At 38.2% G+C, this 26,582-nt stretch overlaps 1 long non-coding RNA gene across 2 annotated transcripts; it reads right to left on the bottom strand.

Annotated features, from left to right (window-relative positions):
• On the bottom strand, positions 1 to 26,582 carry LOC134484737 (uncharacterized). 2 transcript variants are annotated; one of them, XR_010062470.1, is made up of 3 exons: positions 25,319 to 26,582; positions 11,326 to 11,427; positions 1 to 470 (listed from the first exon to the last, which is right to left on the bottom strand). It is a non-coding gene; the product is annotated as an uncharacterized LOC134484737 (long non-coding RNA). The 2 variants fall into 2 exon arrangements; XR_010062471.1 differs by lacking the exon at positions 1 to 470 and adding an exon at positions 9,819 to 10,047.

The following is a 26,582-nucleotide window of genomic DNA, read 5'->3' as shown; positions in this document are numbered from 1 at the left end:
CATGATGTCCCGCCCCCTTCCCAGTGATGTCATGCCTGAGTCCCTTGCTAGAATGGTTGCATCTATTCACCAGGTAGCATTCTGAATGCTGCCCTGGAACCACACTCCTCCAGGCTCCTACCATTTATACTCCCTCCTTCTATCCTCTCCCCTTCTTATCTGAGAGAGTGGAGGACCCCTCTGGGTTCACCCTCTCCCCTGGCACATCAAGTCTCTACTCAACTAGATTCATCGTCTCCCACCAGGTCCTGAAAACGCAGCCCGGGTAGGAGAACAGGATCCACAGACAAGCGACTGGTTTAGTGACCCCACCTGAAGATCATTTTGCTCCTCTGTCTCTGTCTGCCCTTCCCTCAGCCCTTCAGTGAGACTCACTGAGCTCCATTCGATATTTGGCCGTATGTCTGTGCACCTGTGTCAGTCGGCTGCTCCGTTGAGTCTTGCAGAGGACAATAATGCTACCCTCCTGTCTGCAAACATAAGAAAGGACCATTAATAATGTCAGGGTTTGCCGTTTGCCCATAGGATAAGTCTCACATCCGGCCACTTACCTTGTCGCCATTCCCTCATTTCCTCTTCCATCTCTGTACTTGTGTTTCTTATAGAGAGGACAAATTCTGGGTCAAAATTTTGGGAGTGTGTTTGGGTTATTATCCTTCCACCTTGGGTCCTCTGTGGCTATGGAAAGTGACCATTTCAGTACCCGTATCCCCACTGCTACGAATCTCAGCTAAAGTCACCCTCATGGATGCTGGGGTAGCCTCACACATCCCAGATTGCAGGCAAATAATACAGATATCACCCACCCTGGACAGTCACTGATTTCAGTTTATTCTCTTGGCCCTCTGTCCCTCTTGCCCGTCTCTCCCAAGAAATGATTCTCAAACCCCATTTCCCTTCCCATCCTCTCACCACCCAATCCTTTCCTTCTATCTGCCTACTCTCATTATTTTATTCATCTTTCTGAGTGAAATTTAAGCATTTTCTTAGGCCTTTCTTCTTGTTTAGCTTCTTTGGTTCCGTAGATCGTAGCTTGTGAATTCTGTACTTTATGGCTAATACCTTCTTTTAAGTGAATATGTACATGTTATTTTGTGTCTCAATTACCTCATTCAGAACAATACTTTCTCATTCCATCTACTTGACTACATCCTCACAATGTACTTATTTTCATAGCTGCATAGTATTCCATACTATAAATGAACCACATTTTCTGTAGCCATTCTTTGGTTGAGGGGCATCTGGGTTATTTCTATTTCCTTCTTATTATGAAGAAAGCAGTAAGGAAACTTATGGAGCACATGTCCTTGAGGTATGGCAGAGGTCTTTTCAGTTATAAGGCCAGGAGTAGTATAGCTAGGTATATATATATATATATATATATATATATATATATATATATATATATATATTGGTTTATATGCAACTTAAACAAAGTTTAACTCCATGTGTAGCTCACAAGTTAATGTGAAATGCTGAGGGCAGAATTTTTTACACTTCAGTTTGCTTATATGGTGAATCACTTTGATCGATTTTCATAGACTGAACCACTCCTGCAGCTACAGGAGGAAGCCTACTAGATGACACTGGATGGAATATTCATGTGTCCTTGGATTTTGTTTTCTATAATTTTACCTAGTATTTTTTCCACCTATGTTCTTAAGGGAAGTTCGTCTGAAATTCTTGCTGTGTTAAGTCCTTTTGTGATTTAGGTGTCAGGGTGAATGTGCTGTCAAGGAATAAGTTTGGCAATTTTCCTCCTGTTTCTGTTTTTTGGAGTATGTTGAGAATTCTTTGAAAATCTGGTAGGACTCTGTGCTCAAACAATCTGGCCTTGTGGCTCTTTCAGTGGGGAAACTTTTAATTACTCTTTTGTCTCTTTAGGTGTTGTAGAGCTATTTACATAGTTTATCTTACCTCAGTTTACATGTGGTCAGTGTTATCCATCTACAAAATCATCCATTTCATTCAGAGCTTCAAATTGTGTAACCACCAGGTTTCTAAAGTGAGACCTAAGGATTTTGTGACTTTCATCAGTGTCCATCGATGTGGCTCCCTGATCATTTCTGATTTGGATGCTATTTCTCCTCCTAGTACATTATCTGTCTTAGGGTTTGTCTGTCTTGTTGATGTTCCCAAGGAACCAGCTATTTTTTTTTTGTTGATCTTTGTATTCTTTGTTTCTGATGTACCACTTTCACCCCGAGTCTGATTATTTCTTGCTGTCTCCTCCTTTAATATGTATTTGCTTCTTTTTATTTTAGAGACTTAGGGTGTGCTGGGAAGTTGCTAGTGTTGGTTCTCTCTGGTTTCTTTATGAAAGCGCCTTGTGCTGCATATGCCTGTTCCTCTTAGCAATGCTTTCCTTATTTCCCTTAAGTTTGGAGAAGCTGTGCCTTCATTTTCTTTGAATTCTAGGAATGCTTTTTTTTATGTCTTCTCTGAACTGATGGTTCTTCAGTTGCGAGTTATTGAATTTCAATGAGTTTATACACTTTTTCTTATTGTTGAAGTCCAGTTTTAATCCATTGTCATCTGAGAAAATACAATGGTTAGCACAGTCTTTCTGTATCTCTTGTGGCTTTTTTAGAGTGTGAGAACATGGTCAGTTTAGGATAAGGTTCCATGAGGTACTGAAAGGAGAGTGTTTACTTTTGTATTCAGGTGAATTATTATGTAGATATCAGTGAGGTCAACTTAATTGAACCCCGTGTTAGTTACATCATTTTTTTTTAATTTCTGTCTCAATGGCCTGCCCTTGGTAAGAGTAGGACATTGATATTCCCTACTACTCATTTGTGAGGTTCGATTTGATATTTAAGCTTCAGCAATATTGCTGCCTTTGTCTTTGGCATATAGACATCTAGAATCGAGATGGCATTTTGGTGGATTTTTCTTCTGATGCATATAAATTGTCCTTCCCCAACTCTATTGATTACTTTTGGTTGCATGTCTGATTTGCTGGATGTTAGAATATCTACGCCATTTGTTTCTTGTGTCTATTTGCTTGGAAAAGCTTTTCAAACACCTTTGTATGAGGTTGTGTCTATCTCAGTTGCTGGATTGTGTTTCTTGAGTGCAACAGAAGGATAGATCCTGTTTTTAAATCCATTGTGATAGCCTGTGTTCTTTTACTATTGAGTAGAGGCCATTAATGCTTAAAGGCATTAATGATAAGTGATATTTAGTTCATTCTATTTTGATGTTGTCGAAGCATGGTTATTTTTTTTTGATTGCATATTTTTTGGTTTTTGTTTTTTCGATTGGGATGTTTGAGTGTGTATGTGAGTATTAGATATGTTCTGTAGGGTGCATGGCTTTTTTTGTTAACATGTTTCGTTTTTGTTTTTTGGAGGAGCTGTTAGAGTATGTGTGTGAATATGAGAACACTTCTGTAGGTTATGCTGTGCAATTATTAATTTCTAGTGGGAGGCAGGGATGGTTCAATTTCTGAAAATCCATCAATATAATGCACTACCTAATGAAAATAAAAGAAAAAAATCACATGATAATCTGATTAGATGCTGAAAAGGCTTGCAAAAATATTCGAAACCCTTTTCATGTTAAAAGGATAAGAGCGAGCAGGGATACCAGTCCTATGCAGAAACATAATAGAAGCAATGAGCTGCAAGTCGGTACCCAACATCAACCTAAATGGAGAGAAACATAAAGCAATTCCATTAAAGTCAAGGACAATGTAAGGATGCCCACTATCAGTAGAGTATTTGAAATTCTATCCATGGTAAAAGAATGGTTCAAATTTGGTTCTGACATGGAGTATGGCCAAGGCCTGAGAAGGAGAAATGGCATAGAGATTTAGAACTCCTGGGTTATGGCCCACTCTTCAGCACAGCCTCATTGGGCATTGGTGAGTCATGAACCCAACGAGGACTTCATGCAGAGTGTTGCTCAGTTATACCACTCATATCTCTCTTAATCTAAGAAGTGCATGAAAATCCTCATGGAGATTCCCACCACTCAAAAGGCAGCACCATTGGTATTGGCAATAACAGTGGTCAAGGTCATTCAGGGATTGCCTCTGGGGCAGATCAGTGCTTCCATCATTGCCTGAAGAAATGTACAATGGTCAGAGACGACCACAACCCTTAAAAAGCTTTTGGGAAAATAAAATTGTTCGTGAAGCTGGCTAAGATGTTTTCACTACTGTCTCTGATGTAAAATATATATATATATATATATATATATATATATATATATATACATACATACATATATATATATATATATATGGAACAATTTGAAGTTCGGAAAGGCTGGGACCTTTTAAGGTCAGGGATCAAGAACAATGGTGGTACAGGTAATGGTGTGACTGTCACAGAAGCTGGACTGTTGATGACTCATTTCTGCCCCAGTTTTACCCTCAGCTTCCTGATAAGATTTAATAAGGATTTCCAATCACAGACGTATATTCTGATCATTTAAAGCAGATATGACGTTTTTATACAGATGTTTAGATTTCTTTTTTTTTTTTTTAAGATTCTTATGAGGGTACTTTTAATGATAAATAATACAATACTTAACCATTGCTCTAGAAATTCAAATTGCTGCCTACAGTGAAGGGAAACCAACTGAAAAAAGTACTTTGTTTGTTCTTTGTTACTTTATAACAAATTGCTTACTTATGAAGTTACGTTGGCCTTGGGAGTAATTTGTTTTCTCTACATGTATTATGTAATACTAGGTCTCATACAGTGTTGGGTACCACTTTTTTCACCATCAAGCAGGAGAAGAAAATTAGTACATGTTCACATTTGCAATTTTTAACGGCTTGAAAGATTTCACTAGGATATCAAAGCTACTTGTTGTGGTTTGCCCTGAAGTTATCTGTATTTTGATGCTAAATACACTGGCCCAAGGATAGTTGCCTAGTCTTGTACTCAGAACTCAGGTGACTTCACAAGAACCACCTCCCATTGAATTTGTAAAGTACATGTGAGGGGCAGGAACAGGATAGAAGGAATCCTGTCATTGGAGGAGAAGGATGGATGGGCGGGAGAGATGTTTGAAAGGAGAGGAGGAGACTAGAGGAAAAGGGAGAGACAGGAAGAGGAGAGGGTGAGAAGCCATTGAAGGTGAAGTCAAGATTCTGCTCTCTGTATTTACAGGTTGGTATTAATGTTCCTAAGGGATAGATGGTAAAGTGCTTTGTTTGTTTAAGTGGGCAATTATATCTTATTAATTGGGTCAAAATTATTGTGTTGTGTGTTCTTTTACATGAGGGTTTGAGGATAGGAAAGTGTGTAGCCGCAAGAGACACTGGGCAGCCAAGGAGTGGGGATGTGTTTTCCCAAAGATATCTACCAGATATCATGGGACAATATGGTGCCAGTGCTAGCGGTGTAAAAGGCAACATTACTTTTTTCTTTTCTCTTTTTACAACAGATCATGAACCAAGGTGATGATCAAGAATCCAATAGCATTCCTTAGAGTTTACTGAAAAGTTTTATTTTCTAAGTAAGAGGACACAGGCTCTATGTTAAGGCATGTGATAACTTAAGGCCAGGAATTCAAATAATGAAAAAGCGAAGCAGCCTGTACTGACAGGCTGTAGGTCCGCTGCTCTGTGATAAGTAAGGGCAGCTCAGAGAGTTAAGAGATTAAAGCTGCTTTTTAAAGAAAGTTGTTTAGAAAGTTTTTCAGGATACTCATATTCTTTTTAAGGTGGGCTCCAAGTGAATTTTGGGATTAAATCCTAGCTACACAAGGTACTTCATTATTAAAGGTATTATTAAAAAGTGATAAAATTTGGTTTTAGAAAGAAGAGTGTAGGGACATTTCCTGAAACAGGGGGGATTTTCATAAAAGCTTCAGAACTTAGATAAGGAAAAATTAGTCACTACCACCAAGTTGAGAGTTGTGATAAATGTCTGTAACAGCAGGCAGAGTGAATGCAGACATATATTGTAGAAGTTATTAAGGTTAAAGAAAAATCTGTGGCTCCGGGTAGAGAGCTTAAGTGATGGATATATTTTGGGCTAAAGCCCTGAGTTTTAAGTTGCATATTGATTGTAGAATTGATAGAATGTTGTGGTTTGCCTTGAAATTTTCTCTGAATTTGTTAAATAAAGGCAAGAGCGTGAGATTTGGACAGAGGGAAAAGTCAGGAGCAAGAGGGGGATTAGATTCAGAGAATAGTGTTAGAGAGGACAGTTGGCGACAGTTGAGCCAGTGGAACCTGAGCAGGAGGGGGAGAGGATGGCACAGTTGGGACTGTGAAGGGAGGAGAAGGAAGCAAGGAGGAGAAGGGAATGGTTTAGAGATAGGATGGGGAACTGAGAAGTGTTAGAAGAGACAGGAGATGGAGATAGGGGAGGAGAAGGAAGCTAGGAGGAGAAGGGAACGGTTTAGGGACAGGATGGGGAACTGAGAAGAGTTAGAATTGACAGGAGATGGAGAGAGGGGAGAAGCTAGGAGTCTTTGTAAGAGAAAGAGAAACTAAAGCATGAAAGGGTTGATATATTTGGGAGAGTGAGTAAAGAAAGAGAGAGAGAGAGGAGAAGCAAGGAGTCGTTGTGGGAGAAGCTGGAGACTTGGTAAATATAAGGTGCAAGGGATAGATGGTACCGGGCTTTGTATGTTTAAGTGGGCAATTATATCTTACCAATTGGAAATAAGATTATTGTGTGGTGTGTTTTTATATGTAAGAGTCTCACTGTAAGAAAGTGTGTGGCTGGGCTGTGTTTCTGCCAAGATATCCAGCAGATATCTGGGGCACTGAGGTGTGGAACCCAAGCAGGGTAAACCAACCAGAGAAAAACATTTACTGTTTCATTTTTATTTTTTATTTTTTTATTTTTATTAATTTTTACAACAACAATAGAAGGTGCTTAAGTTTGTTTTAAGGAGAGTAAAGAGACTACCTGAATCACGTGGTGATTTTCATCTGCGGTTTGAAACTTAGGGAAAAATTGGTCTTATTTTGCAGTTTGTGTCTGACACTGATATCTGGGAGATAGAATTGTTTCTAGTTGAGACTTCATCATCTCAGTCTTTTCACTAGTAATAATCTGAGTTCCATTCCTTGACAGTGACCTTTTAGATTTCTGAATCAGTAGGTGTGATTAGGTGGCAGATTTCTTTACTTTAATTTCTTTTATTTTTTTTAGCAAATTTTATTCCTTTTTTCAATTGGATAATTCTATATTTACAATTCAAATGTTATTTCCTCCCCAATTTCTGGCCCATAAGATCCCTAAACTGTCCCTCTCCCCATTTCTACAATGTCCCTTACTGCTCCTTGACATTCCCTTGAACTGGGAGTCAAACCCAGGGAGGATGAAGGGCTTCTCCTGTTGAAGCACAAAAAAGCCATCCTTTGCTACATATCCAGTTGGAGCCATAGGTCTGTCCATTTAGTCTTTGAATATTGGTTTAGACCCAGAAAGCTCTGGTTCATTGGCATTGTTGTTCTTATGGGGTTGAAAACCACTTTAGCTCCTTTAATTCTTTCTCAAAATATACCAACAAGAGGTCTGTTTTCAGTTCACTGGTTTGCCACTTGCATTCACTTCTCTGCTTGACAGGTTCTTCCTGTGTCTCTCAGGGAAGATCTATATCAGCTTCCTTGCAGAATGCATTGCTTAGCTTTATCAACATTATCTAGTTTTCGTGGCTAGTAAATATACATTTGTTGGCTCGTACAGCTGGTTAGGTGCAATTTTAAAATGGATTCTGCACAACTATGTCAAGATTTTATAATCCACAAATGAATATGACCAATAGACTCCCTCCTTTTCATATGAACATATTGGTATTGAGGTTTTAGTGGACCTAAAGCCATTCCTCTCACTGCCGATCCTTCTGAATATTGTTTGGCCTGTAGAAATAATCATGGTAGAACATCCATAACCCTCAAGTTAGGGACTGGGAACACAGGAAGGTAGATATGTGAGAACTGATATCTAATGGGACTAGAGAACTGCATTCTATACACCATGGTGTTTTTTGCATTACTGATTTCTGGTAATTTTTGGATAAAATAAGGTTTAGGGAGTTTATTCTTTGAAGTAGGTACATAATATTTAAATTATTATACTCTATAGCTGAGTCCCCTTTGTTGAAAAAATCATTTAAAAAATTGGAATTGGAAAACAGAAGTTTTGAGTACACATTCAGGAATATATTTATAAAGTCCCCTATCAAGGAATGTAAAATAAGAAAATGTAATGTGAAATTCATTCAATTAATGTCTGTAGAAAAAATATTGGCTTGTGGAAAACGTAGAAAACCTAGGAAATTGAATTGTATGTCAGAGGAATGGAATTGGGAATAAAATGATTGTCCAGAAGAATCTACTTCACCCCATGTTCCTAGATCATTTCTCTGTGTGCCCAGTGCCTGACCTTCTACATTTACAGCATGTATACACTAATGAAGCAAGAAGTAGTTTCTAACTTTAGGGAGATGTAGTATGTAAAGGTGTCCATTGTATAACCAATTCTATATGGGTGATCCCCTTCCCATCCTCCCCCCAATACCTCCAGCCCCCCAACAATCACGTTCACTGGGGATTCAGTCTTAGAAGGACAAAGGGCTTCCCCTTCCACTGGTGCTCTTACTAGGATATTCATAGATGCCTATGAGGTCAGAGTCCAGGGACAGTCCATGTATAGTCTTTGGGTAGTGGCTTACTCCCTGGAAGCACTGGTTGGTTGGTATTGTTGTTCATATGGGGTCTCGAGCCCCTTTAAGGTCATCCAGTCCTTTTTTTGATTCTTACAACGCAGGTCCCTTTCTCAGATCATTGGTTTGCTGCTGGCATTCGCCTGTGTATTTACCGTATTCTGACTGTGACTCTCAGGAGAGATTTACATGTGGTAACTGTCAGTCTGCATTTCTTTGCTTCATCGATCTTTTCTAATTGGGTGACTGTATATGTATAGGCCCCATGTGGGGCAGGCTCTGAATGGGTGTTCCTTCTGCCACTCATTTGATCTTTGCTTCCTATTCCATGCCAAGTGTATTCTGGTTCCACTTTTAAAGAAGGAGTGAAGCATTCGCATTTTGATCATCCGTCTTGAGTATCACGTGTTCTGTGCATCTAGGATATTTCATGCATTTGGGTTAATAGACACTTATCAATGAGTGCATACCATGTGTGTTTTTCTGTGATTGGGTTACGTCACTCAGGATATTTTGCAGTTCGATCAATTTGCCTATGAATTTCATGAAGGCATTGTTTTTGATAGCTGTGTAATATTCCATTGTGTAGATGTACCACATTTTCTGTATCCATTCCTCTGTTAAAGGGCATCTGGGTTCTTTCCAGCTTCTGGAAAGTATAAATAAGGCTGCTATGAAAATAGTAGAACACGTGTCTTTTTATATGTTTGGGCATCTTTTGAGTATATCCCCAAGAGAGGTATAGCTGGATCCTCAGGTAGTTCAATGTCCAATTTTCTGAGGAACCTCCAGACTGATTTCCAGAAGGGTTGTACAAGTCTGCAATCCCACCAACAATGGAGGAGTGTTCCTCTTTCTCCACATCCTCGCCAGCACTTGCTGTCCCCTGAGATTTTGATCTTAGCCATTCTCACTGGTGTGAGGTTAAATCTCAGGGTTGCTTTGATTTTTATTTCCCTTATGACTAAAGATGTTGAACATTTCTTTCGGTGTTTCTCTGCCATTCCGTGTTCATCAGCTGTGAATTCTTTGTTTAGATCTGAACCCCATTTTTTAATAGGGTTATTTGACTCCCTGCGGCGTTCTAACTTCTTGAGTTCTTTGTATAATTTGGATATATATATATATATATATATATATATATATATATATATATATATATATATATATGCCCTCTATCTGTTGTAGGATCGGTAAAAATCTTTTCCCAATATGTTGGTTGCTGTTTTTTCCTAACCACAGTATCCTTTGCCTTCAAAAGCTTTTCAGTTTTATGAGATCCCATTTGTTGATTCTTGATCTTAGATCATAGGCCATAGTTTCTTCAGGAAGTTTTCTCCAGTGCCCTTGTTTTCCAGACAGCATGCACTTCTTAGCATCATCAATCTTATCTAATTTTGGTGTCTGAAATATATATAAAAAATATATAGAAAATGTATGCACACACACACACACACACACACACACACACACACAAACACATATTTTGGTGGCTCCTACAGCTAGGATGTTAGGTGGAATTTTAACATGGTTTCTGGGAAACTAGGTCATGAATGTAGAATCCCCAAATGACAATGTCAAATAGACTGCCTCCTGTTCTTATGAAAATATTGAAGTTGAGGTTTATCTTGACCTCAAGTGATTTTTCTCCCTGCCCATCCTCCTGAATCTTATGTTTTACCAGAAGAAAGAATCGGGGTAATTTATTTAAAACCCTCAAGTCTGTCCCTGAGAACTCAGGAATTCAGATATTAGAGTACTGATATCTAATGGGACTACAAGAAACATAATCTGTAGTTCATTTTGTCCTTTGCTTTACTGATGTCTGGTAATATTGGGATAAAAAAAGGATTTGGGAGTTTATCATTTGAATTAGGTACACTATATTTAAAGTCTTAGATTTACTCTATAGCTCGACCCTCTTTGTTGCCAAAATCAGTGCAAAAATGAATTGGAAAATACAGTTTTTGAGTACACAAATATATATACAAAGGAATATAAACAAAGTCTCCAATAAAAGAAGTACAATAAGAAAATGTAATACAATATTCAGTCAAAATACTGTAGGGCAAATTCTGTCCTTTAGGAAACAGAAAACCTAGGAAATTGCACTGTATGTCACAGGAATTGATCTGGGAATAAAATTATTATCCAGAAGTATCTCCTCTACTCTGTGTGTCTAGATCATTTCTACCCCTGCCAAGACTAACTTTGTCCATTCAGTACATGTAAACTGTAATGAAGCAAAGAGAAGTCTCTAGCTTTAGAGAGACGGAGTACATAAAGGATTCCCCTGTGTTACAGGGCACATACCTGGAAACGGCACTCTCGAAACTGCTCAATGTAAAGAAAGCTGTTTAGAGGTAGGCCATGGAAATTCTCAGTTACATCATCATTAGGCCCTCCATGAAAAAATCTTGTATCCTGGAGATCCCTAGTTTCTCCTGTGATATCATGTTGTCATGTCTGCAATGCCTCTCGTATATTCCTTCAGAACCTATAGGTTTTACTAATTGGCCTCTATTTCAGAGGAAACATCAATTTGGGAGTGAGAACAAAGAGGATGAAAAGCTCAGAGATGGGGAGAATGAAGATGGACTTCTGTCTTGGTATAAAAAAAAGGAAGAAATATGTCCACCCATAGAAATCTCACTGAGTCCTTTGTAGGAGTTGAGTAGTTACCTTGAAGAGATAGAATTGATCTGAGCCTTCCACACATGGGATCAGGAGCTCGGAGCTCGGAGCGTGTCAGAAGCATCTGGACTTCCCTGCTTCAAGTGGTTCCTGTTAGTCAGAGAGTTTATATCATTAATATCTTTATCCCAAAAACCAGGCGTTGCGAAGGGCACTGTTCTTTTCCTTAGAGCTGATGGCTTTTATTTTTTTTTTGCCCAGAAGAAAAAGGTCCTAAGGAAGAAGTGAAAGACAAGTATTGTGTCTTCAGCTCACAGTAAACTCCTCGATTATTTGGATACCTATAGTGCAGTTTGTCTCTGTTACTGGTATTTGGGAGAGAGACATGTTTATAGTTCATCATATCATTTTTCCACTAATATTACTCTGTCTCCCATTGCCTGGTTGTGACCCTTCAGATTTCTCAGTCAATATGTCTGATTAGATGGCAGTTTTCATATCTTTAACATATTTAATTCTTTTTATTTTTTAGCAATTTTTTTGCTTTTTAATTTGATTTTTCCATATTTACATTTCAAATATTTTTGCCTTTCCCAGTTTCCTGTCCATAAGATCCCTCCCCGTCCCCCCACACTTCTTATATAATTTCCCTTTATGCCCTTTGACATTCCCTTGAATTGGTAATAAAACCTAGTTTAGACCAAGGGCATCTCCTCTATTGGTGCCCAGCAAGGACATTCTCTGCTACATATGAAGTTGGGGCCATAGGTCTATCCATGTACTATATTTGAATATTCATATAGTACAAGAAAACTCCGGTTCGTTGGCATTGTCTTTTTTATTGGACTGAAAGCTCCTTCAGCTCGTGTAATCCTTCCTCAAAAATCTACCAACAAGAGATGTGCTTTCAGTTCACTTTTTTGTTACTACCATTCACTTTTGTATTTGACATGTTCTAGCTGTGTCTCTCAGGAAAGACCTATATCCATATCTTCTGATCATGCAATTCTAAGTTTCATCAATCTTATTTAGTTTTGGTGGCTGATACACACACACACACACACACACACACACATATATATATATATATATATATATACATATACATATATATATATATCTGTATATCTATACCTATATCTACATCTACACCTGCATCTCCATCTACATCTCTCTAGAGAGAGAGAGAGAGAGAGATAGAGAGAGAAAGAGAGAGAGAGAGAGAGAGAGAGAAAGAGAGAGAGAGAGAGAGAGAGAGAGAGAGAGAGAGAGAGAGAGAGATTAGATGGAATTTTAACATGGATTCTGGGGAACAATGTCAAGAAAGTAGAATCTAAAAAGGACAGTGCAAAATAGACTCTCTCTTGTTCTTATGAACCTAATGAAACTGAGGACCTCAAGCCATTCCTCACCCTGCCAAACCTCGTGAATCTTATGTTTGGCCTGAAGAAAGAATCATAGTCAAGCATCCACAACACTCTAGTCTTGCCACGGGAACACAGTAAGGTAGATAATGCAGAACTGGTATCAAATGGGACTAGAGAACCGAATTCTACAGTCCATGTTGTTTTTTGCTTTACTGATGTCTGGTAATTTTGGGATAAAATTAGGATTTGTGAGTTTATCATTTCAAGTAGGTACACAATATGTACACTGTTATACTCATTCTAGAGCTAGGCCACATTTGTTTACAAAATCATTGCAGAAAAAGGAATTGGAATACGGAATTTTTGAGTACACATTCAGAAATATTTATAAAGTCCCATATCGAGGAATGTACAGTAAGAAAGTGAAATACAATATTAATTCAATTGAAGGTCCGTAGTGAAAATACTGGCCTTTGGGAAGCAGAGAAGAGAAACAAAATTGAACTGTATTTCACGGAATGTACCTGGGAATAACATTAATATCCAAAAGAATCCCATCCATTCTATGTTAAAAGACCTTTTCTACCCATTCCAAGCCCTTGACTAATTTTTTTCTGTTCAGAGCATGTAATCTCATATAAAGCAAAGCGAAATCTATAGTTTTACAGAGATGGAGGATATAAAGGTTTCCACTGTGTCACAGGAGACATATCAGGAAAGGACACCCTCAAATATGGTCAATGTAAGGAAAGATGTTCAGCAGGTAGGCCATGGCAGTTCTCAGTGATATCATCATTAGGCCTTGCCTGAAAAATCTCTTGTAACCTGGAGAGATTTTTCTTCTGTGATGTCACAATTGTTGTCATGACTTCATCTGCATCTCAGGTATTCCTTCAGTACCTCTAGGGTTCAGTAATAGGCATCTAATTCAGAATAAACATCCATTTTGGAGTAAGAACAAAGAGGATGAAAAGATCAGAAATGGGTAGAAGGAAACTGCCATTCTGTCTTTGTCTAAAAAAGGGAAGTAATATGTGTGCTTGGGAAAACTCAGTGCCTCCTTGGTAGGGGTTGACTGGTATTGCTGAACAGATAGCCTTGATCTGAGCCATCCACATATGCAAATCAGGAGCTGGGACCCTCTCAGAAGCATCTGGACTTCTCTTTTCTTATGGTTCCTGTAAATCAGAGTTTTTATATAATCAATTTCTTCATTCCAAAAGCTAGTTGTTGGGAAGGGCACAGTTGTTCTCCTCAGAGCTCATGGCTTTTACTCTTTTTGCCCTGAAGAAAAATGTCCAAAGAAACAAAGAAAAGACATGTATTGTGTCCTCAACTCAGTGTAAATGCCTCCAAGCTTTGTATACCTGTAGAGCAATTTGTGTCTGACACTGATATCTGGAAGGGATATAGTTGAGACTTCATCATCTCAGTCTTTCCATTAGTATTACACTGAATACCATTTCCAGACAGTGACTGTTTGGATTTCTCTGTCAATAGGTTTGATTATCTGGCAGGTTTCTTTTCTTTCTTTCATTTTTTTTATTTTTAATACAATTTTATTGCTTTTTTATTTGGATATTTCTACATTTGCATTTCAAATGTTATTTCCTTTCCCAGTTTCTTTTCCATAATTGCCCTATCTAAATCCGCTAACCTTCTTATATAACCCACCTTACTGCCCCCTGACTTTCCCTTGAACTTGGAGTCAAACCCAGGCAGTACCAAGGACTTCTCCTTCCATTGGACTTCTCCTTCCATTGGTGACCAACAACGCTATCCTTTGCCACAGATGCCGTTGGAGCCATAGTTCTATCCATGTATAGTCTTTGAATATTGGTTTAGTACCAGAAATCTCTGGTTCATTATCATTGTTGTTCTTATAGGGTTGAAAGCACCTTTAGCTCTTTTAATCCTTTCTCAAACTCTACCAAAAAGATGTCCGTTTTCAGTTCACTGGCAGCATAGACTACTTAGCTTCATCAATCTTATCTACATTTGGTTGCTGAGTGTGTGTGTGTGTGTGTGTCTGTCTGTGTGTGTGTGTCTGTCTGTGTGTGTGTGTGTGTGTGTGTGTGTGTGTGTGTGTGTAGAGCTGAACAATGAATTCTCAACTGAGGAATATCAACATCCTTAGCCATTAGGTAAATGGAAATAAAAAAAAAAAATCCTGAGGTTCCACAGCACACCAATCAGAATGGCTAAGATTTATTTGGTGCCTCATACAGCTAGGGTGTTTTGTTGATTTTTAACAAGGATTCTGTGAAACTAGGTCAAGAATTTAGAATCCACAAATGACTAAGCCAAAGAGACTCCATCCTATTCTTATGAACCTATTGAAGTAGAAGATTCACTGCACCTCAAGCCCCTCATCCCTCAGCCCATGACATGAACCTTATGTTTGGACTTCAGAAAGAATCATGGTAAAACATCCAAAACCCTCAAGTCTGGCCCTTGAAACACAGGAAGATAGATATTAGAGAACTGCTATCTAATGCGACTACAGAAATGCATCATATAGTCTATGCTGTCCTTTGTTTTACTAATATCTGGTAATTTTTGGATAAAATAAGGATTTGGGAGTTTATCATTTAAGTAAATACAAGATATTTAGAACTATAGAGCTGGGCCCCCTTTGTTTCAAAATCATAGCAAAAAAATGGAATAGGATAATAGAATATTTGAGTACACATTCAGCAATATATATATATATATATATATATATATATATATATATATATATATATCCACTGTCAAGGAATGTACAAAAATGTAATAAAATATTCACTAAACTAAAGGTCTGTAGGGAAAATACTGGCCTTTAGAAAAGAGAGATATCTGAAGAAATTGTACTATAAGCCAGAGGAATGGAACTAGGGATAAAATTATTATCCAGTAGAATCTCCTGCACTCCATATTCTTAGATCTTTGGGACACATGCCAATGCCCTGACTAACTTTCTCCATAAGAGCATGTAACCACGAGTGATGCAGAGAGAATTCTGTAGCTTTAGAGAGATGGAGTACATAAAGGTTTCCACTGTGCCAAAGGAGACAGACCTAGAAAGGACACCCTCGAATCTGGTCAATGTAAGGAAAGCTGTTCAGTAGGTAGGCCCTGCCAGTTATCAGTGACATAATAAATAGGCACCACCTGAAAAATCTGTTGTAACTGGAGAGCCCTAAGTTCTTCTGTGATGTAACAAGTGTTGTCCTGACAGGAACTGCCTCTCAGATATTCCTTCAGTACCTCTCCAGTTTACTAATAGGCCACTTATTCAGAGTAAACAGCCATTTGGGAGGGAGTACAAACAGGATGAAGAGATCAGAGAAGAGAGGAAGGAAGCTTGCCTTCTGTCTTAGTATTAAAAAAATGAAGAAATAAGTGGTACTGGGAAAGTTCAGAGAGCCCTTGGTAGGGGTTGAGTGGTATCACTGAAGAGATAGACTTGATCTGACCCTTATTCATATGGGAATCAAGAGCTGGAAGCTTCACTGAAGCATCTGGACTTCCCTGTTCTAATGGTTCCTGGATGTCAGAGGATTTATCTCATTCATTTCTTTATTGCAAAGCCAAGAGTTTGAGAGGGCACAGTTGTTTCTCTGAGAGCTATGGCCTTTATTATTTTTGTCCTAAGAAAAAGGTCCTAAAGAAGAAGGATGGACAAGTATTATGTCCACAGCTCAGAGGAAACTCCTCCAAGATTTGGATACCTATAGTGCAGTTTGTGTCTGACATTGATATCTGGGAGAGAGAAGTTCTTCTAATTGAGTCTTCCATCATCTTTGTCTTTCCACTAGTATTACTCTGAATACCACTATAGATTTCTGAGTGAATAACTGTGATTAGTTGGCAGTTTTCTTTATTTTTATATCTTTCTTTCTTATTTTTTATAAAATTTTAGTGTTTTTAAAGTGGATGAGTCTATATTTACATTTAAAATATTATTTCCTTTCTTAGTTTCCTGCCCATAAGATCACTACCTGTCACAATCCTTTCTTATCTAACCATACTTCTACCCCTTGACATTTCCTTGAACTGGGTGACAAACCAACGTAGGACCAAGGACTTCTCCTTCCATTGGTGCCAGCAAAGCCATCCTCTGCCAAATATACATTTGGAGCCATAGGTCTGTCCGTGTTCATTCTTTAAATATTGGTCTATTACCAGAAAGCTCTGTTTCATTGACATTGTTTTTCTTTTGGGGTTAACAGCACCTTCAACTCTTGTAATCCTTTCTCAAAACCTACCAACAAGAGGTCCGTTTTCCGTTCACTGGTTTGCCACTAACATTCACTTCTGTATTTGACATGCTCCAGCTCTCTCTCAGGCAAGACCTATATCCAGTTCCTGGTAGAATGCACTTAGCTTCCTAAATCTTATCTAGTTTTGGTGGCTGATTTTATATATATATATATAAAGTATATATATATATATACTTTTGGTGGATCCTACTGTATGAAGTTAGGGGGAATTTTATCATAGATTCAATGCAACTGGGTCAAGAATGTAGAATCCACAAATGGAATTGGCAAATAGATTCCCTCCTGTTCTTATGAAACTATTGAAGTTGAGGTTTCCCTGGTCCTGAAGCCATTCTTATCACTTCCCATCCTTCTCTATCTTATGTTTGGCCTCAAGAAAGAATCATGGTAAAACATCCAAAAACCTCAAATCTAACCCTGAGACACTGGAAAAGAGATATTGAAGAACCCAGATCAAACGGGACCTGAGATCCAAATTCTATACTCCATGTGGTCCTATGGTTTACTGATATCTGGAAATTTTTGGATGAAATAGGAATTTGGAGATTGCCATTTGAAGTAGGTACACCCTATTTACACTGTTATAATCACTCTATAGCTGGGCGCCTTTGTTGCTAAAGTCATTGCAGAAAATGGAAGTGGAAAAGCAAATTTTTGAGTACAAATTCAGGAATATATATAAAGTCACCTATCAAGGAATATTCAATAAAAATTGAAATACACATGCATTCAATTAAAGGTCCGTAGGGAAAATACTGGCCTTTGGGAACAGAGAAAATGAAGAAAATTGAACTGTGTGTCACAGGAATGAACCTGGGAAAGAAAATATTATCTAGAAGAATCTCCTAAACTCAAATTCCTAAATCTTATCGACTCATGCCAAGACCCTGACTAACTTTGTCCATTCAGAGCATGTAACCACTAATGAAGCAAAGAGAAGTCACTAGCTTTAGAGAGATGGAGTACGTAAACATTTCCACTGTGTAATAGGAGATATATGTGGAAAGAGCACCCTCAAATCTGGTCAATTTAAGGAAAGCTCTTTAGCAGATAGGCCATGGCAGGTCTTAGAGACATCATAGTTAGTTCATGCATGAAAAATCTCTTGTATCCTGGAGAGCATTAGCTTCTTCTGTGATGTCACATGAGCTGTCGTGACTGCAACTGTCTCTCAGATATTCCTTCAGTAACTCTAGGTTTTACTAATTGGCCTCTAAATTCAGAGCAAATTGGGGAGTGATAACAAAGAGGATGAAGAGATCAGAAATAGGGAGAAAGAAGCTGGTCCTCTGTCTTGGTACAAAATACAAGGAACAAACATATGGTCCTACGGAAAGCTCAGTGAGACATATATAGGGGTTGAATGCTATGGGTGAAGAGATAGCCTTGATCTGAGCCTCCCACATAAGGGAATCAGGAGCTGGGAGACCCTCAGAAGAATCTGGACTTCCCTGTTCTTACTGTCCCTAGGTCTGAGTAAACTCCTCCATGCTTTGGATATCTATAGTGCAGTTTCTGTCTGACACTGATATTTGGAAGAAAGAAGTGCTACTAGTTGAGATTTCATCATCCCAGACTTTCCACGAGTATTACTCTGACTTCTTTACTATTTAATTACTTCACTATTTCACTTTACTATTACACTTCGGATTTCTGAGTTAATATGTGTGATTACTTGGCAGGTTTCTTTTCCTTTATATCATTCATTTTTTTTATTTTTTAGCGAAATTTATTGATTTTTTAATTGGATGTCTCTATATTTACATTTAAAATATTCTTTCCTATCCCAGTTTTCTGTCCACAAAATCCCTAACCATTCCATTTCTTTCTTCTCTAACCAGCCTTTCTGCTGCATGACATTCCCTTAAACTGGGAGACAAACTAGGGAAGACAAGTGCTTCCTTTCCAATGTTGCTCAAAATCTCATCTTCTGCCACATATTCATTTGGACCCATAGGTTCAATGTACGTTCTTTGTATATTGGTCTAGTATGAGAAAGTGGTGGTTCATTGGCATTGTTGTTCCTATGGGGTTGAAAGCACCTTCATCTCTTCTAATCTTTTTTTTTTCAAAATTTACTTACAAGTGGTCCGTTTTCAGTTCACTAGTTTGCTACTAGCATTCACTTCTGTACTTGACTTGTTGTATCTCTGTCTCTCAGGAAATATCTATATCCAGTTCATGGAAGAACGCACTTCTTACCTTCATCAATCTTATCTAGTTTTGTTGGCTGATGTAAACATATATACTTTTGGTGGATCCTACACCTATGTAGTTAAGAGGAATGTTAACATGGATTCTGCACAACTATTTCAAGAATGGAGGATTCACAAATGACAATTTTTAAAAGAATCCCTCCTGTTTTTATAATCTATTGAAGTAGACCTTTAAAAGGTACTCAAACCATTCTTCTCCCTGCCCATCATCCGGTATCTTACTTTTGGCCTTCACAACACAGGAAGCTAGAGAGTGTAGTACTGATATCAAATGGGACAAGAAACTTAACTCAATAGTCCATATTGTCCTTTGCTTTCCTGATGTCTGGTAATTTTTCAAGAAAATAAAAATTTGGGAGTTTACCATTTGTAGTAGGTACACAGTATTTACACTTTTATATTCACCCTTTAGTTGGGCCCCCTTTGTGACCAAAATCATTGCAGAAAATGGAATTGGAAAACAGAATTTTTGAGTACACATTGAGGAATATTTACAAAGTCCCCTATCAATGAATTTTCAATAAGAAATTGAAATACAATATTCATTCAATTAAATGTCTGTAGGGAAAATACTGGCCTTTGGGAAACAGAGAATACCTAGAATATTGAAGTGAGTCACAGGAATGAACCTGGGAATATAAGTATTATCTAGAAGAATCTCCTACACTCCATGTTCCTAAATCTTTTCTACCCATGCCAAGACCCTGACTAACTTTCTCCACACAGAACATGTAACCTTTATTGAAGTAGACAGAAATCTCTAGCTTTAGAGAGATGGTGTACGTAAAGGTTTCCTCTGCATCAATGGAGACGGACCTGGAAAGGGCACCCTCGAACCTGTCAATGTAAGGAAAGCTGTTCAGGATGTAGGCCATGGCAGTTCTCAGTGACATCACCATTAGGCCTTCCCGAAAACACTCTTGTAACCTGGAGAGTCATACCTTCTTCTGTGATTTCACAACTGTTCTCATAACTGCAACTGCTTCTCAGATATCCTTCAGGAACTCTAGGGTTTAATAATTGGCCCCTAATTCAGAGAAAATTGGAGAGTGATAACAAAGTGGATGATGAGATTGGAAATAGGGGAAAGGAAACTGGCCTTCTGTCTTGGTATAAAAACAAGGAAGAAATACGTGGTCGTTTGGAAAGCTCAGTGAGTTCTGGGTGGTGGTTGAGTGGTATCGCTGAAGAGATAGCCTTGATCTGAGCCTTCCACATAAGGAAATCAAGAGCTGGGAGACTCTCAGAAACATCTGGACTTCCCTGTTTTTATGGTTCCTGGATGACAGAGGGATTATATCATTCATTTTTTTATTCCAAAACCAAGTTTTATGAAGTGCACAGTAGATTTCCTGAGAGCTCATGACCTTTACTATTTTTGTCAAGAAGAAAAGGTCCTACGGAAGAAGAAAAAACAAGTATTGTGTCCCTAACTCAAGTTAAACTCCTCAATGCTTTGGAAACTTATAGTGCACCTTGTATCTGACACTGATATATGGGAGAGAGAAGTGCTTCTATTTGAGACCTCATCATCTCAGTCTTTATACTAGTATTAACCTGACTCCCACTTCTGAGTCAATATGTTAGAATATTTGGCAGCTTTCTTCTCTTTTATATCATTCATGTTTTTTTTTATTTTTTAGCAATTTTTTTCTTTTTTACTAGATGTTTTATATATACATTTAAAATATTATTTCCTTTCCCAGTTTCCTGACCATTAGTTCCCTACCAGTTCCATTTCCTTCTTTTCTAACCAGCCTTTCTAGCGCATGACATTCCCTTGAACTGGGAGACAAACTAGGGAAGACAAGGGCTTCTCTTTCCAATGTTGCCCAAAAAGGCTATCCTCAGCCACATATGCATTTGGAGCCATAGGTCAGTCCATGTACTTTCGTTTTATATTGGTCTAGTATAAAAAATCTCTGGGTCATTGGCAACGTTGTTCTTATGGGTTTGTTAGCACCTTCAGCTCTTCTAATTCTTTTTTCAAAATTTACCAACAAGAGGTCCATTTTAAATTCACTGGTTTGCTACCAGCACGCACTTCTGTATTAGACATGCTATATCTGTGTCTCTCAGTAAATATTTATATCTGGTTCCTGGCAGAATGCACCTCTTACCTTCATCAATTTTATCTAGTTTTTTTTGATGGATGTATACATATATACATTTGGTGTCTCCTACACCTAAGTGGTTAAGTGGAATGTTACCATGGATTCTGCCTAAATATGTCAATAATGTAGAATTCACAAATGACTATTTCAAATAGACTCTCCTGTTTTTATGAACCTATTGAAGTAGATGTTTAACTGGTCCTCAAAACCTTTTTTGCCCTACCGATCATCAGGTATTTTATGTTTGGCCTTAAGAATAATCATGGTAAATTATCCTTTACTCAAGTCTGGGCATGCAAACACTGGATTTTAGATAGAGTGTATTGTTATCAAATGGGACTAGTGAACTGAATTCAATAGTCCGTGTTGTCCTTTGCTTTCCTGATGTCTGGTAATTTTTTGTTAAATAAGGATTTGGGAGTTTATCATTTGAAGTAGGATTACAGTATTTACACTGTTATACTCACTCTGCAGCTGGGCACGCTTTGTGACCAAAATCATTGCAGAAAATGGAATTGGAAAACCGAATTATTGAGTACACATTGAGGAATATTTACAAAATCCGCTATCAAGGAATTTACAATAAGAAATTGAAATACAGTATTCATTCAATTAAATGTGTGTAGTGAAAATACTGGTCTTTGGGAAACATAGAAAACCTAAAAAATTGAACTGTATGTCACAGGACTGACCTGTCAATAAAAATATTATCTAGAAGTATCCCCTACACTCCATGCTCATAAATATTTTCCACCCATGCCAATACCCTGACTAACTTTCACCATTCAGAGCATGAAACCACTAGTCAAGCAGAGAGAAGTCTCGAGCTTCAGGGAGATGGAGTACCTAAAGGATACCACTGTGTTACAGGAGATGGACCTGGAAAGGGCACCCTCGAATTTGGTCAGTGTAAGGAAAATTGTTTAGCAGGTAGGCCATGGCATTTCTCACTAACATCACCATTAGGCCCTCCCTGAAAATTCTCTTGTAACCTGGAGAGCCATAACTTCTTCTGTGATGTCACAACTGTTGTCCTGACTGCAACTGCCTCTCAGAAATACTTCAGTATTTCTAGGGTTTACTAATTGGCCTCTAATTTAGAGCAAATAGGGGAGTGAAAACAAAGAGGATGAAGAGATTGGAAATGGAGAGAAGGAAGCTGGTCTTCTGTCTTGGTATAAAAAACAAGGAAGAAATATGTGGTTTTTAGGAAAGCTCTGTGAATCTTTGGTAGGTGTTGAGTGATATCACTGAAGAGATAGCCTTATCTGAGCCTTTCAGATATGGGAATCAGAAGCTGGGAGCCTTTCGGATACATCTGTGCTTCCCTGTTCTTATGGTTTCTGGAAATCAGTAGGATTATATCATTCATTTCTCTATTCCAAAAGGCAAGTGTTGTGAAGGGCATATTTGTTTTCCTGAGAGGTTATGACCTTTACTCTTTTTGTCAGAAGAAAAGATCCTAAGGAAGTAGTGAAAAACAAGTATTGAGTACTGAGCTCCGAGTAAACTCCTCCATGTTTTGCATATCTATACTGCAGTTTGTGTCTGACACTGATATCTCGGAGAGAGAAGTACTTGTAGTTGAGACTTCATCATCTCAGTCTCTCCTATAATATTACTCTGAATACCACTTCAGATTTCTGAGTCAATATGTGCGATTACTTGGCAACTTTCTTCTCTTTTATATGTTTCTCATTTTAGCAAATTTTATTGCTTTTAATAACTGGATGTTTCTATATTTACATTTAAAATATAATTTTCTTTCCAAGTTCCTTGCCCTTCAGATCCCACTTGTTCTCTTTTCCTACTTCTCTAACCAGTCTTTCTGTTTGTTGACATTCCCTTGAACTGGGAGACAAACTAGGGAGGACCAAGGGCTTCATGTCCATTGTTGCCCAAAAAGGCCGTCCTCAGCAACGTATGCATTTGGAACCATAGGTCAGTCCATGTACTTTCTTTGTATATTGGTCTTGTAAGCAAAAGCTCTGGTTCACTGGCTTAGTTGTTCTTATGGGGTTGAAAGCACCCTCAGATCTTCTAATCCTTTTTCTAAATTTACCAAAAAGAGGTATGTTTTCAGTTCAATGGTTTGCTACCAGCATTCACTTCTGTATTCGACATGCTGTATCTGTGTCTCTCACTAAATATCTATATCCAATTACTGGCAGGATGTATTTCTTACCTTCATCAATTTTATCGAGTTTTGTTGGCTGATGTATACATATATACATTTGGTGGCTCCTACACCTAAATGGTTCAATGGAAAGTTAACATGGATTCTGCCCAACTATGTCAAGAATGTAGAATTCACAAATGCCAATGCAAATAGACTCCTTCCTGTTTTTATGAACCTATTGAAGAAGATGTTTCATTGGTCCTCAAGACATTCTTCTCCCCGCCCATCATCTGGTAGATTACATTTGTCCTTAAGAAAGAATTATGGTAAAAAGTCCTGAACAATCAAGTCTGGCCATGGGAACACTGGAAGGTACAAAGGGTTGTACTGATATCAAATGGGACTAGAGGACTGAATTCAAACTTCATATTGTCCTTTGCTTTCCTGATGACTGGTAATTTTTTTGATAAAATAAGGATTTGGGAATTCATCATTTGAGGTAGGTACACAGTATTCACACTCTTATACTCACTCTATAGCTGGGCCCCCTCTCTGACCAAAATCATTTCAGAAAATGTAATTGGCAAATGGAATTTTTGATTCCACATTGAGGAACATTTACAAAATCCCCTATCAAGGAATTACAGTAAGAAATTGAAATACAATATTCATTCAATTAAAGGTTTTAGAGAAAATATGGCCTTTGGGAAAGAGAGAAAACCCAGAAAATTGAACTGTATGTCACAGGAATTACCTGTCAATAAAACTAATATCTGCAAGAATCTCCTACACTCCATGTTCCTAAACCGTTTTTACCCATGCTATGCCCCTTAATAACTTTCTGCATTATGAGCATGTAACCACTGGTGAAGCATAGAGAAGTCTCTACTTTAGAGTGATGTAGTACATACAGGTGTCCTGTGCCACATGAGACATACCTGGTAAGGGCACTCTCGAATCTGGTCAATGTAAGGAAAAGTGTTCAGCAAGTAGACCACGGTAGTTCTCAGTGACATCATCATTAGGACCTCCATGAAAACTCTCTTATAACCTGGTGAGCCCTACCTCCTTCTGTTGTCATGACTGCAACTGCCTCTCAGATTTTCCTTCAATAACTCTAGGGTTTACTAATTGGCCTCTAATTCAGAGACAATTTGGGAGTTAAAACAAAGAGGATGAAGAGATATGATATGGGGAGAAGGAAGCTGGACTTATGTCTTGGTATAAAAAACAAGGAAGAAATATGAGGTGCTTGGGAAAGCTTAGTGTGTCCTTGTTAGGGGTTGAGTGGGATCACTGAAGAGATAGCCTTTTTCTGTGCCTTCCACATAAGGGAAACAGGAACTGGGAGACTCTCAGATGCATCTGCACTTCCCTGATCTTTTGCTTCCTGGTAGTCAGAGACTTTATATCATTCATTTCTATATTCCAAAAGTCATGTGTTGTAAAGGACACAGTTGTATTCCTGACAGGTCATGGACTTTATACATTTTGTCAAAAAGAGAAAGTTACTAAGGAAGATGGGATGGACAAGTATTGTGTCCTCAGCTCAGAGTAAACTCTACAGTGTTTTGGATACCTATTGTCCAGTTTCTCTCTGTCTGAGACTTCTATCTTGGAGAGAGAAGTGCTCTATTTCAGACTTCATCATCTCAGTCTTTCCACTAGTATTACTCTCTCTATCATTTTAGATTTCCAAGTCAATAGTTATGATTAGTTGGCAGGTTTTTTTTTCTTTTATATCTCTCATTTTTTAGCAAATTTTATTGTTTTTTTTTAACTGGATGTTCCTTTATTTACATTTAAATTGTTATGTCCTTTCCCATTTTCTGGCCCATAACATCCCTATCTGGTCCCCCTGCCCGTATTCTATAACCCTTCTTACTACCCCTTAACATTCCCTGGAACTTGGAGTTAAACCTAGGGAGGACCAAGGACTTCTCCTTCCATTAGTACTCACCAAGTCCATCCTCTTCCACATATGCAGTTGGAGCCATAACTCTGTCCATGTACATTCTTGAACATAGGTCTAGTATCAGAAAGCTCTGGTTCATTAGCATTGTCGTTCTTATGGTGTTAAAGCCCCTTCAGCTCTTGTAATCTTTCCTGAAAATCTACAAACAAGAAGTCCATTTTCAGTTCACTGGTTTGCCACTAGCATTCACTTCTGTATTTGGCATAATCTAGTTGTGTCTCTCAGGAAATATCTATATCTGATTCCTGGAAGAATGCACTTACCTTCATCAATCTTGTCTAGTTTTGGTGGCTGATGTATATGTATGTACTTTTGGTGGCTCCTACAGCTCTGAGTTTAGCTGGAATTTTGACATGGGTTCTGCATATCTAGGTCAAGACTGTAGAATCCACAAATGGCAACACCAAATAGACTCCATCCTGTTTTTTGAAACTTCTGAAATTGAGGCGTCACTGGTCCTCAAGTCATTCCTCTAGATGCCCAGCCTCCTATATCTTATGTTTGGCCTTAATAACTAATCATGGTAAAATACTCAAAACCCTCAAGTATGGGAATGAAACTCAGGAAGGTAGATATTGCAGAACTGATATCAAATGGGACTAGAGAACCGAATTCAATAGTCCATGTTGTGCTTTGCTTTTCTGTTATCTGGTAATTTTTTGTTAAAATAAGGATTTGGGAATTTGTAATTTGAATTAGGTATACACTATTTACACTGTTATGCTTACTCTATAGTTGGGCCCCCTTTGTTGCCAAAATCTTTGCAGAAAATGGAATTGGAAAACAGAATTTTTGAGTACACATTGAGGAATATTTTCAAAGTCCCCTATCAACGAATTTTCAATAAGAAATTGAAATACAATATTAATTCAATTAAACGTCTGTAGGGAAAATACTGGCCTTTGGGAAACAGAATACTTAGAATGTTGAACTGAGTCACAGGTATGAACCTGGGGATATAAGTATTATCTAGAAGATCTCCTATATTCCATGTTCCTAAATGTTTTCTACCCATGCCAAGACCCTGACTAACTTTCTCCATTCAGAGCTTTTAACTACTAGTGAAGCAGAGAGAAGTCTCTAGGTTTAGAGAGATGGAGTATGTAAAGGTTTCAACTGTGCATTAGGAGACTCTCCTGGAAAGGACACCCTCGAATCTGGTCAATGAAAGGAACGCTGCTCAGCAGCTAAGGACATGGCAGTTCTCAGTGACATCATCATTAGGCCTCCCTGAAAAATCTTTTGTATC

This window comes from Rattus norvegicus (genome assembly GCF_036323735.1).
Source record: "Rattus norvegicus strain BN/NHsdMcwi chromosome Y unlocalized genomic scaffold, GRCr8 chrY_unlocalized_4, whole genome shotgun sequence".
Taxonomy (NCBI): domain Eukaryota; kingdom Metazoa; phylum Chordata; class Mammalia; order Rodentia; family Muridae; genus Rattus; species Rattus norvegicus.
Note: the sequence above shows the minus strand (reverse complement) of the source record. Positions and strands in the feature narration are given on the sequence as shown.